This window comes from Argiope bruennichi, chromosome 7 (genome assembly GCF_947563725.1).
Source record: "Argiope bruennichi chromosome 7, qqArgBrue1.1, whole genome shotgun sequence".
Classification (NCBI taxonomy): Eukaryota; Metazoa; Arthropoda; class Arachnida; order Araneae; family Araneidae; genus Argiope; species Argiope bruennichi.
In genome coordinates this window covers 110,694,877-110,709,925 of record NC_079157.1, presented here as the reverse complement: position 1 = coordinate 110,709,925, position 15,049 = coordinate 110,694,877, and positions in this window count along the sequence as shown.

The following is a 15,049-nucleotide window of genomic DNA, read 5'->3' as shown; positions in this document are numbered from 1 at the left end:
TTTGTTCCTTTTTATTTTCTCGTTTGCGAAGTATAGCAATCATCAAAAATCATCACAATCATCACCTTCGATTTTGACGAATCTCCACATTTTAGGCCGCCCTGAGTTCGTCAAGCACACTTTTGGAAAGTGTCTGCCTCTATGTCCGTCTAGCTGTTACAAAGTTAATTTAAAAACGTTTTGAGCTAGATGGCAAAAATTTGGTATACACCAAATTTGTAGATTTCTATGAAATTTCGAATAAAATCAATTCAAACGAAATCTACCTGTTCGGCTGTTCGAAAATAATTTAAAGAAGAGAGCTAGAAAGAAAAAAATTCAATATACAGAATCAACATCTATAGTTTAGACAACTATCAAATTTTGAGTCAAAACCAATGAGAAATTAACCGTCGGTCAGTCTGTACTTTCAGAAGCATGTAAACGCAAAAAGACAAAAACACGATGGCTTAAATATATAAAAATTGATATTGTCTTTTATGACGTGTCCAATTTTTATTTCAATTGGTTGGGAAAAAGGCATCTAAATCACAAATTCGATTTTTGGATACTTTTAACCGCTCACAGGGATTAATCACGAAAAAAGTAGCCAAGGATCACACAATAGATTGAGTAAAAATATTTAATTCATGTCAATATTTTTTACTTCATTATATCTTGTAACTATTACACGTCATTCTTACTATAAACATGCAAGACATTCTCTGAGATAACACCTTCATTAGAGAGTATGGGCGAAAGTTTTTGGGAAACTTTTACCTGCTGGTTTGTCGGATGATAGCTCTTATATAAGTACCATAGTGGTGTCGTGATAAATTTTTCTTCAACTTCTTCAGTCCTGAGGTACACATATGTGTACCTGCAATTTTTTTCATTTTTCTTATCCAGTAAAGTTAAATTTTGACGAAATAATGCATGCATTTCAATATTTATGAATGTAGCTTCCATTTTGCATCAACAAATAACACTGCAGCTCGATATTTTTTTTTCATATCCATCGCTATTAATTAGAGACATAACGAAAATGGCGTTGAACAGAAAACATAGCAAATATAAGTATATTTTTTAATATTTATTATTAAAATAAACGCTTGTATATTTTTTTATAAAATACAAAGTGTCTGGTTAAAGTCATTACCAACTTATATCTTATTATCTATAATAGAATCGGTGAAAATACAAATTTAAATAAGGTACACACACATATGTGTACCTCACACGTTTTCATGCCCGTTTCCTGACTGTTTGGGATCCATTGTGCTGTTTATCTTTTGAGCGCTTGTTTTCAAATTGTCATTTCTTGTCCTTGGATATATTGTATATCTTTTTTATAATAAAGAATTCTTATGTTCTGTAATGTAATAAAATATAAATTTTTTTAAAAAAATTATTTTTTAACTTTAGTAAGAAATTTAGTTTTATAGCTGACTTGTAGTCAGTAATTGATATTTCAAACCGACATCATGTATAGAATATACGGAATTTTATAAGCAAATAATATTTTTTTCACGTCGGCTTTAACTCAAAAGGAGGTTATTGAACTTTTAGGAAAAAGTGATTTTAGGGGAAGCAATAGAATTTCTCAAGTATCGAAAATAATGAAACCTGGCAAATAGGATGAATGAGTCACAGACGATAGTCAAATGTGCTTTGTCAAATAGAAAGATACTAAATCCGTGACTATTATCCATATGTATAGGTAATGAGTCAATTGGAATAGGCAGAAAACAGACAAAACAATTGAAACAAAAAGCTAATATAAAATAATCTACTATTGTAAAAGCATATAATAAGGGAGGCATCGACCATTATTTTGCATATTACCGATATGCAGAAATAACAAAAAATGACAGACGCATTCACGCATTTTGTAGATTTATTAGTTGTCAATTGCTTGATATACTATAAAATGGTAGCAAAGCGACAAGCTGGGCTCTCAAGAATGAAGCCGAAAATGTTATGATCTTATTGCAATTTCAAATGCATATCATTCGGTCCCTGTTGAAATATGAAGAAATTCTCATCAACAGCAAGAAAGGACACCAAGAACAAGTAAAAAATCATCTTTCAATGAAAAGAAATTAATGGAAGAAGGGTCATCAAATGGAAATGCAACTACAAGATCATTGCAGGTTTCATTACCACCTTCTGGTGAAAATACCTCTAAAAAACAAGAAAAATTGTCCCTTCCCAATTAAAAAGAAATAATACTAGATATGTCAAGCCATCTACAACATTGCATGGACGATAAGTATGTATCAAAATGCAGGTATCCAGGATGTAACTCTAGGAGAAGAGTCAAGTGCTCAAAATACAATATCTACTTACATAATATTTTTTAAAAAATGAAATTTCATTCAAAATAAGGTTTAATAGATTATTTATATAATAAATTTTGTATTTTTTTCAATTATAAAGCCTTAGAATAAGAAAAGTATAGCTCTTAAGTAACCAGGAAAATTAAATACTTTTTTTGTCGAGGAAGCTTTAACTTGCTTAAGACCTGAGGAACACATATGTGTAACTTAAAATTATGGGACTTCAAATTGTTTGATCAGCAAATATTTTTTCACGAACTATTGAGATATAACAAAGGTAAAAGATCTTGAAATCAAATTTTTAAACCAGTTTTAAAAAAGTCAAGACTGATACATCAGTTACTAGAAAGAAAAATACGAATATTCTTATCATATACTTGAAAAATAGCAAGATAATGGAAAATTCCTCATCTTTTTGGAGGTTTTTATAAGTCAATATGATAAAGGAGATTATAGTTGGTCGTTGCAATAAATAAATAAATAATCGCGATGTATCTAGAAATATCGATTTATCATGGATGATATATCATGATGAAAAATTTCGGTCAACTGCCATTCCTAAAAGCTTTTACAAATTATTTCATTCTTACATTATAAGATATATGTATTTCATCAAAATATATCTAACAAATAAGATAATGTTACAAGACATACTCTTTACTAACGATTTGATCTATAGTTCGTAATTCTGTGTAAAACGATGAAATCCTTAATCTTTTCCAAATTATAGTTACTTTAAGGTTAAAATTTATTAGTTGGAAGCCTACAATTAATGACTGTATGTAGTGCATTTATCATTTCGACACATAATACAATCCTTTTTACAATCCCTTTTACAGTCATGTTTAACTATGGAAAATACTGAAGTTTGATCAAAAGAAAAGGGATATTCATCCTTGAATATTAAAATAACTGATGTTTCTAGAAAATATTTTAAATCTTCAGCATCTGCCTCGGTATATTTTCAACTGTTTTCTTGCTGTAGTAATCTATACAGTTCTTTTGAATCACTCTTTATGGATGGATCAAAAACGAGGAATCATTTTAGTTTTGTCGTTGTTTTTAATCATTTAGTAATTCATGAAAGGTTGCTCGACACGAAAATCATACTGTACCCTTATAGCTGTACTTAGAATAAAATCAAGATAAGGATTGGGTTTATTATGAAGGTTTAAAGTTATGTTGAAACACTTCGACACAATTAAGGACAATTATAGAATTTAATTTTATCGTTAAAAGACAACGGATTTAATATGTTATAGCTGCATTCCAGGTCATGTAGGCTTATAAATAATGGGGATTGTAAGGGCAGATAAATTAACAAATGTAGCATCTATTTTGAAACACAGTTTTGTTCCTGTAAATGAATTTATCCTAATATAAAATATAGTATCCAAAATAAAGGGAAGATAATTTGAGACATTTAGGACTATAAGGTTCATTTGTAAAAATTATGCTAAAGTGGAAATAAAGAGCCCTGTCCCACAATAAGCGTCTGCGATTACTTTTTATTTATAAATAATATAGAAAGGAAAGTTCCTATCTTCTAACCTGTAAACGTTTTGCTAATCATTATAAAGGAGACGCTCGGAAAGCTTTCGACAAAAACCTGAGTCCTAAATATTATGTAAGATCTTGTAACAATTATACAGATTTTGAAGCAAAGCGGAGCAGGCAACCATAAACCAGTTTTGATAAAATAAGCCACATATATATTTTTAGAAAAAAAATTGAAAGCATTCATTAACATTTATGACACAACAGGAAAGCATAGAATTTAAGAAAAACTCCAGGATTAGAATTATTTGAATTTCAGTAAAAGAAACAACTTTTTAGTTTTAATAATAATAAAAAAAAACATTCTTATCGCACGATTAATAAGATTTTTTCTGCTGTTTGTTGCTGCCACTTTAAAAAAAACCCTTATTTTAATACATCCTTGGTCATATACTACGTGTAAGCAGTGTGGTAGCCACTATGTAGCCTCATTTAATTTGTGGATGTTGTCGATAATATTCAATTCAATAACTGATATAAAACAATAACATTTTTATTTTTATAGTATAAAACAATAACATTTTTATTTTAAAGAAAACATCAGGGAGAAATTTTTGCTAGTTCATGGAATAAATAAAAAAATCTCGAAAAAAAAGAAGAAGGATAGAAAATACAGTTTGGCTCGTGCAACACATGATTAATCCACTTTTGACGAGCACGCAGCTTAAACTGCGACATCATCTTGATGAAAGCAGGATCACCACAGTACTCCTTCCTCTTATAGTGCAGCAGGCACTGGAATTAGAGGTAATGAGGGGCAAACCGTACTCGACTGCCAGATCTGGCCACATAAGGTTGTGGAGTAGAATTCGAAGATATCTCAGGAGTCGACGGAGAAGAATAGATACTGACCGCTTTGAAGATGGAACTGCAGCTGATGGTGGCTATATGATTGGTGCAGATGACTGATGAGAATTTTCGAATAATGTGGGCTTCCACAAATTTTATATGACAAAAACTACACCTAAGATATTACAATGCTGAGAGCCTTCATATTATCGAAAGTTGTCAGATAAAATATTACATATGAGAATTTAAAATGTTCTTTAAAATAGAAAGTTTTTCAAAAATTGCAAATCTTCCCTTGAAACTATGATATGCAATTCTTTTACAATACCATATCACCATTCTCTATTGTAAGCTCTCTTTGAATCTAATGCAAATCAAAATAAGGGGTTTCATTGTTACGCATTTGATAACATTAGAATATCGTATTTCGCGTCTAAAGTGCGTCTTTATTCCGAATGGCACGCTCATTGCGACCTTGAAGCTGACAATAAACTACATGTTCTTAAATCTCATGCGCAACTGTGGGTTACATTACAGAATCGAAAAGCAGACTCAGTGTTGACCCGTTTACGTATTGGTCATACTAGATTCACCCATCCCCACTTGTTTCTAGTTGAAAAACCACCTCTGTGTTCTCAATGTGACTGTCTAATGTCTGTCCAATATATAACATTAAAATGCCCAAATTTCAATGCTCAGCGATTGCTATTTTTTTTCAAAACGTGAACACTCCATTACCTCTATTACTTGGCAAGACACCACATGCTAAAATGTTTGCATTTTTAAAGTGTATCAAATTTTATGCACTCATATAAACTTGATGCTTTAAACTATTTTTGAACACTATCCGTTTTTAATTATTGTACATTGATATGACTTTACTCTTGGTTTGGCGCTACGTAGTCAAAACCATGATTCTTGTGCCAGAAAAATCCAAACAAAATCGTATTTCGCGTCATCGAAATTCACTGAGAAAATCCGATGAGAAACTTCTGCTTCTAATTGAAATGAATGATAAATTGTGAAATAAATAATAAATTGAAATAAATCTGTAAGCAAAAATTAATCATCTGCTCCATTTTCTTACAAAGGCAACTTGATCAGGAATTTCTCTTTTAACTTGTAGGATGAATGGATTCTATAATCTGAATTGGAAATATAAATTTTTTTTGTTCCATTTACGGGGGAAATACTCTTCCAACCGAATTCTGTTAAAAATTTTAAAAGAAGGGAAAAAGAATTTTTACTTAAACTTTTGAGCAGATCAAAATGAATTTTCTCTGTGTCCACTGATATTCCATATAGTTTACTCGTAGTCATTCCCAAGTAAATTAAAAAGGCCGTTTATCTTTTTTATAACACTGATGATGGAAACAGTAATTTTCTTTCTTCCTTTTATTTGTAAGTTATAAATACTTGAAGATAACATTCTTTACTCGTAATTTTTTAAAAATATTCTAGTAAAACATCTGCAATACGTTTAGCTTCGATTATTATTTGTTCCATTAATTTTCAGAATTGCTACAAAATATCTTATTTTATAAGTGTCCAATATTACGAATATTTTCCCTTAATAATTAAGATGGAGTACTGGTTTGAATAGAATTAACAAAATTTACTCTTGCGTTGAAGTTTTATTCAATGAAAACTAGTTTCAGCCTATTTAAAAGACACATAATCATTAACTATTGGTTAGTTATTATTTTTTATATGCTTTCACATATATGACTATTAGGGTAGAACGAACATGGCCTTTTTTTTAAATTTTTTTTTTTAGGTTTTACTTTGGTAATAATGGAGAAAAGTTGTCTTTTAGGTTAAAAAAGAATTTTTAAAAATTTGGTTGCAATACAACAACACCTTGAGATGCCGCAAAGAGCTTAAAATTTATAAAAAATAGAAAAAAAAATGACAAATTTTAAAATGGGTCTCTAAAATTTTAAAATTGTTCAGATTTTAGTTTGGTAATAATGGGAAAAATTTGCGTTTTAGGTTCAAGAAGAATTCTAAAAAATTGGTTGCAATACTAAAACACCTTGAGGTGCCGCAAAAAAAACTTAAAGTTTGTAAAAAAATTGAAAAATTGTAAACTTTTGGGAAAATATTTTTTATGAATTTTTCGTACACAAGCACACAAATTAACAAACCATTTACGATAATCAGTTACACAATAATCGAAGCAGACATGCCAACTGAATTCAACTCTGCAGAGTTGCTCACCTGACACTAGCTCGGACGCCACCACACGCAATAATCTCCTCCTCTCAATAACATCCTGTCTAGCGATAATCCAGAGTCCTGGATACTATACTGATGCAATAGTAAGACTGTTTTTATATCTCTATTCATATTATAAGGCATATTTAAAATTTTTTTATTTCATATAAGATACGTGCAAAAATCTTTGAAAAGGTTCCAAAAAGTGTGTTTTTATGAAACTTTAACATCCTTGTAACACCTCAAGATGTATTCCAATATTTTTCATATTTTTAATTTATCTTATTTTAAAAAGATTATCATTCGATTTTGCTGTTACTGAATATGGAAAGAGATTAAAACGGAGATGTAGAAACATTTTATGTTCAGTTTAATAATAAAATGATCGCTATGGTGGAGATAAAGTTCAAAAAAGTGTGTTTTTATGAAACTTTAACATGTTTGTAAGACCTCAAAATGTATTGTATTATTTTTCATGTTTTTAATTTATCTTATCTACAACAAAAGGCAAACTTTTTGGCGCTATTAGAAATTAGAAATAAAAAATGTATTATTTCTTAACAAACTTTAAAATGTAGCGAAAATTTCAATTTTTTGAAACTTTAACGTCCTTTCGGCATTTTAAAACGTACTATAATACTTTTCATGTTTTTAATTTTTTTTTATCTACTCCAAAAGGCAATTTTTGCTCTCTATTACAAATTAAAAATCAGAAGATGTTTCTTTCGTTCCACCCTAATGAATATGCGTATTTCCCTTTCTGCAGAATTTCTCAATTATTTTGAATACGGATTTCTGAGCAGCTGCATGTATATACTGTATTATAATTTTATCAGCCGTGGCAAGAGCATTTGTCTGAGTCACGACTGAATTCAAGCTTTAATAATAAAAAAAAAGATTATCATTCGGTTTTGCCGTTTCTGAATATGGAAAGGGATTAGAAAGGAGTTGTAAAAATATTTTATTATGTTCAGTTTAATAATAAAATGATCGCTATGGTGGAGATTTTCAACCACGATGGAGCTTCATCCAATTAAATTTGATGGATACTATTGCTAGGTACACTGCATAAAATTGTTTATTTATATAATGAAAGTAGATGTTATTATTATTTAAAATGCATAAAGGTACTTTTCCGTTTCCGAGGACCGTAAAAAAATCGCCAAATTGTAGACGATTTCTTTTCTTGGCGATTTGACGAAAATAATTTAACGGTCGCCAACGGCGCTCGAAATATAATGATACTTTTCCGTTCCCAAGGTCAGTAAAAAAATCGCCAAACTGTTAGCGATTTCTTTACGATTTTTTTTTTTTTTTGTTTGTTTTGTTTTGTTGGCGAAAAGAGTTAAACTATCGTTAACGGCGCTCGGAAACGGAAAAGTGAAATGAATAAAGTATGGAACTACATAAATTATGATCCTAAATGGGCTTTTGCAATTTGGTGACCTCTTGAATTTGTGTCAAACAACGTCTTTTCATATCTCATAAAAAATGAAAAAAAAGAGTTGATTTAAAAGTTTATCCAGTTCATTCTGACATATTTCTTGGCTTGGTAGTAAATATGTTGATTGCAATAAACAATGGGAATTTGAATGGCAATTGTCTTCTGGTCGAAGTATTGAAAGGTAGATATTTTAATAAGAGGTTTTTAAACACTTCAACTGATCCCCTCCACTTGCACGTGAATTATTAGCATTGTCTTCTCGTTTATTCATAAGAGCTGGTAATTTTATAACTAGTAATATTTTGTCAACATTTGGAGTTAAGATATCGTACAAATCTATAAAAATGAATGATGTTTATTTGGGACCTTCTCTACAGAAACTCTAACGTCAAATAGCATCTAATCAATAATAATCACTTTCATGTATGAGAAGTAACATTCTATTGATCATATGATGTCAAAATGCCATGTAATTAAAAATATTTATCTTAAATTTGATATACAATAAAGAACATTATTGGAAGGATATGATGTTTCTGTGTTTCATGTTTTTTTACCACTGTTTAAATAAAAGAGTTTTCCAAGTGCATGAAAAATACGTTTTTATTACTATAAAAGATTGTTCCTATCGACAATGCGATGAAAATTATCAGAGGTAATTGAGAACACTAGTCTTTTTTTCAGGAAAAAGTAAAAATAATGAAAACTAATTCTTTCACGTAATCTAAATCTAACTTTTAAAATTATATTCAAGATTTCATGCTTAACGTATAACCTTTCGTAAACAATTTCTTGTATCCTAAAGATACAAGAAAGATATGACGCTATAATTTATCTTGCAAATAGCCGATAAATAATGACACTTTCAAAAATTTAAGTTTTTAATTATTTTGAACATGGGAACTAAAGTAAGCATATTAAAAATAACAAAGGAAAGTGCTTTTGTATTTCCTTCAATGCCCTTACATTTCATCTCTCCAAGGCTATATCGGAGTGCAATGTAGTGATCATTCCTAGTTATTTCTCGCAACTAATTATACATATATATAAAATTTTATGAGCAGTCTGCGTAATAGTGTCGTAATCATATAACAGAGAAAAATATTTTTCTATATATTATGCAGATATTTCAGTCGACTTTTTACGCAACATTATGTAATGAAAGGAAACGCAACCCATTACAATACAATGCACTATACCAATTGATCTACCGGGTGGCCTTAAAATAACTGTCCATGTTTGTCGGCTTCTACGGCTAAAACGAATGACCGAATTGAAACTACATTCCTTATGAATACTGTGGAAGGCAAAAAAAGTGCTAAAATTTGTCAATAGGAGAAATATTAGCGATGCTGTAACGTACGAACGAGAAAATTTGCATATCGAGATGGATTATGTTCGTAGTGCGTGCTTGAGAGTGATGGGCAAACGACCTGTTAGCAGTTCGTTCTTGACCATTGATGTGTTCTTGACTGTTCGTGATTGACTGTTTATGTGTGCTTATTATGGGCCCTATCTTATCTCAGCATGCTTTCCCGTTAATGCCGTGGCTATTTTTAAGAAAACCTGAATGTCTTAACAGAAGATAAGACGGGTTGTTATGAACATCAAAACTGACAGTTTACACGCAGCAGTGGAGAACGTCATATACCGTATGCAATATGTTGTAAAAGGGAATGTTGAATATTTAAATTGTTGCAAGGCGTCCAGGGGACCTTAATATCGATGAAAGAAAGATTATTTCTTGTGAGTTTCATGAATTTATTCCTCACTATATTCCCACAGCGTCAGTATTTTCCCTATAGGTAACTTTTGGTATTAATTTTGCAAGTCATTTTCTCATGCCTTCCACAATCTGTATATGAAATGTGGTTTCATTTTGCTCCTTCGCTTTAGCTGCGGATGCCGCCAAATAGGAAAAGTTATTTTACGGTCACCCTGTATTATAAAGCACTATTTTGATTTTAACTCAGTTAAAAAATACTTTGTTGATATTCGGTAAAAAAGATTATTGATCGCTTTATTTCAAATGATCTTCATTTTATTCTCTCATAGCGAAGAATTCTGTTTAAGCCAGTGATACTTTAGTAGAATTTTGATATAGTAGAATTTTGATTTTGATATCAAATTAGTTTTTGACTCAAATTTAAAATATTTTCAGTTTAATTTCATAAATTTACATATCATAAAAAAGTTTTTGATGAGTTAAATACAATAAGATAATCTGTACTCGTCATTCACATAGAGTCATTTCTTAACTGATTCCTACTTTTTCTATTACTCATTCAAAATCTTTTTTTAAATTAAAGTGATCATACGTCAAGTTTTATTTCATTTAGATATTTTATTCACAATTGATTGCAACTGTAAATTAATGGTCACCAAATATTTAATTTCTTTAAAATGTAGTAATCGGGAAAAGTTTTAAAGAAAAACAGTAATTGAACAAAAATCTATAATCTTAAAATATCTAATATATATTTTTTTTGTTTGGAAAGCAATAAACACTGCAGGCTAAAGCGGAAAATCCCATTAATATTTAAAGAAATCAATAAAGTATGAGCCAAAAAATTTGGAAACTTATATGAATAATAAATTCTAATAAAAATAAAAAATAGAGTTTTATTTAGTTTATTTGTTATAAAAATAAAATAAAAAATTTGTAAACTTTTTTATTTATTTATTTATTTTTACAAAGAGACTTGATAATTAGATATCTTATGAATGAAAAAAATTAAAAAGAACCGACTAATAGCAATAGCAATGAAACTATAAAAACAATGCAATATTTTAATTGAATTTAACGCTTTTTTTTACTGATAAATAAAGTTTCATTATTTTAATTATTATTTTCCACCCTCTCTATCCCCCCCTCCGATATAATGACATGAACAAATTCACATGCATGATTGTCAGAGTCACTGACACCTTAAAGAGAACATTTACGCAACTGATCCGAATTTAAAATTCGGTTATGTGTCGAAAATGCCTTCGGCACGACTTTAACGAAGGAGACGGTTCGGGTGAATCAGGAAGAAGAATGAAGGAAGGAATTTTGAAGAAGCGATGATTAAACTCCAGACCACTTTCAACCTCTGATAAAACCTTGAAAGAAATTATCTCATTAACATTGGAAATGAAGAACTAGATCCATGGAATAAAACAACGTACTTCTTGACGCAAATTTAAATCCGTATCTTGTACACCTGTTCTTATTCTAATATAGTGAATAATCGCTGACAAAGGAGAATTGACATATTTCTCGCCAGTTCAGGTCTTAAAGTATGAAAGTAAATACATTAAAATTGTAATCGAATGTGCAAAATTGATCGAGTTTCTAAACCCATATTGCTTTACATTTGCACGAAAACAGTTGTCGTTGGAAATTTTTTCAATTTGAAACTGACCAGGAGATTTATTTGGACGTTTAAACAGCTTTAAATTTTCAGACTGATAATCTGATGCAAAGTTGACAGGAATTTCAAAATTATATATTTATATGATATAATCCCATACCACGCCAGGCATTGTGGGAACGTATTATACAAGTGACGCAAGTGACAGCAAGGCAAAATATTTCTGCAATTTTAAACGTTAGGTAATATTTCTCTTCTTTTCTTTCTCCTTTATTTTGCTTTTCAGTTTTTATTTATTATTAGATATTCTCAGGTAAGTAAGATTTTTTTGTTTCAATTATAAATTAAAGCAAATTAACTTAGGCTTGATTATGTTTATTAAAGTCTTTTATGATTTTATATTTCAAAAGGAACAGAAAGAAGAGTGAACGAAATATTTGATATTTGAATTATAAAATCTGTATTAGAAATAAGTTTAATAAAAACAATTTTTAAAAGCACATTTTTACCAGATTAAAATAAAATTTTAAACATTGTTAACTATTTTCCTTTTTTAACTTTAAATTCAAAATTTTAAATATTATGGAGTCTTGAAAACAAGGTTTTTCAAATTTGCAAATAGATGACGCCACTGATATGGAATAAAAATTTAAGTAAAATACAAAATTAAGTACAAAAAGTACAATACAGCAATACAAAGTTACAATTTTGTACAATTAAGTTAATAGAATACAATTATACACATTTAAGTACAATTAAGTACAATTAATATTATTTATTAAGCTCTATAAATATTATAATATTATCGAGATTATTGAAATGTATAAAATTTTAAGATATGAGTATGTCATAAAGTTAGAGAAAAATCAGTGATAAAATTTCACCTTTAAAAACTTGAAACAAACCAGTTTTAATAAAATTGCACAAATAAATTAAATATTCTCTCCCAAAATTTAATTTATAAGAAGTTTTAACTTTTTGGTTGACAAAGAATTTCCGTTTGTCCAAGTAAAGAAAAGTAATATGACGGCGAAGCAGTTAAGAAAGTTAAGAAAATACCATGCAGCATTTTTTCATTTATTTTTATTCTATTTTATTTGCAATTAATTATTTTTTATTTCATATTTTTACATCACAAGGCAATTAAACTTACAATGAATAATTTATTGTGATCACTATAAATCATTTGCATGATTTTCTTTTCCTTCTTTATTAAAAGAAGAAAAAAATAAAAAATTTGTTAAACATGTCATTTTAAAATAATATGAAATATATAGATTTTAAAAAGATTTTGTAAACTTAATACATTCGTAATTTACAATATAAAGATTATAGAAGTAAGCACATAAATATTCAATTAAAGCACATTTTTTTTTTTTTTTTTTTTTGTGGAAGAGAATTAATTTATTGATGAATTAGTTTTAAAGGAAAGAAAATTTATTTCTACATAATATACCAAACTGTTTCATGAATCAAATGAATGAAGCCAATTGTGACACAAAATATGTTCTATAATTATTTTCACAGAATAATAACTTACACCCCTTTAAAATATAATATATGAATATCAGTTAACTGTGTTAGATTTTGCTTAACTAATGTTTATTATTAATTTATGTTAAATGAATTTGATCTAATCTTTTATGTCAGAATAAAAAATATCTTTAAAAAAAATCAAATTAATTTAAGCTTTGAATTGTTCAAAATCCATTAACACACACACAATTCTATTTTTTATTTTACAGTCTAATTATTCATCAAGTGTTAATATGTGAATAATTTTTTATTGTGTAGAAATATACTTAAAGTAAGTAATTATGACCATTATATCGAGATGCAGTTGGCCTGTTAAGAAATAACTATATCATATTTTTTTCAATTTACAAACATAAGCATAAACATAAAAATGTGGGGGGAAAAGGAAACATATACATAAATTTGGTAAAAAAAAACCGATAAAAGAATTAATGCATAGTTATCATCTTGACTCTGAATACAATATTTTTTGAATCGCAATAAATTCAAATCAATAATCAAGCCTATTTTTTTCTGCTAAATTAATTCAAATCAATCGCAATAAAGCAAATCGTAATAAATTCAAATCAATAATTAAGCCTATTTTTTTCTTCTAAATAGCTCTTATGCGTGATATTGGGGAAATCGTCTATTAACAGCATATTTTTTCTACTAAACAACATTGTTTTCTTAATACAATGTATCCTTAATGAACTACACGCTTTGTTTACTTCTCATATTGCGAATTCGATGGCCAAACGAAATGGAAAAATAGAAAGAAAAATTTAGTGAAAAATAGTCTGCAAGATCTTAGTTATATAAATGTTCTATTAAAAATAGAATTCTTTTTTGATCAATTTAAATTTTTTTAGACTTTAATTTAGAACTAAGCATAGCAAATAGATTGGAATCTTCCAATCTATTTCTTTTTTCAAATTTACTAAATCGTGACAACATTGGTATAGAAACGCGATTAAAATTAAACTGCAACGAAATTAATCGATTTACAATTAATCAAGCTCCATAAACATTAAACAGAATGTCGACATCGAGGATATATTAAGAAAAAAAATCAAAATTGACTAAGGAATAAAACTATCAATACAAAATTTCATGTTTAAGAAAATCAAACAAATTAATTTAAATAATAAAAGTTGAAAAAGAAAAAGTAGGAATAAATAGAACAAGCATTCTACACAAAGGATTCACAAATCGTTCTATGACTCTGACAAAATGGCGGAACAGATGACGCAATATTGAATTTATATGCGTCAAAACTAGCATAATATTATTTACAAAATCAGCAGTTTCGAATCTAGATTTTTCTCCTCTCACTTCTTAATTAGTTTTTCGGGAATTAATTATTATTTTTACCCATTTCGCTTTAATATTGTTTCTTAAGAAATATATTTGGTTTAGTTATTTATCATTCTTTTATGAACTAAAATAAAACACATTTGATAATAATAAGTTAATTAAGTGGTTTACAGAAAAATGAAGATAAAATCATTTAATTAATTAATTAATTAATGAAGATAAGTCATTAATTATTCTGATGATGATTAAGTGTGCATTAAAAATGGAGTTACTCCGTTACTAAGAAGCTCTTAATTAAAATAAAGAAAAAATAGAATTTAAATAGCTGTCAAAGGACTAGCCATTCAAATCTTTCATATGCATGTGTACTAGATACAAAAGAAATCCAAAGAAAATAAACAACCCAGAACATAAAATAAAGAAGCAGGCTTAAAAAAAAAGGTGGAGAATTCTAAATGGCTCAAGCAGAAGAGCCTAAATAATATTCCACAATAACAGTATCATTGAAACATAATTAGTTAATAATAAAATTTACC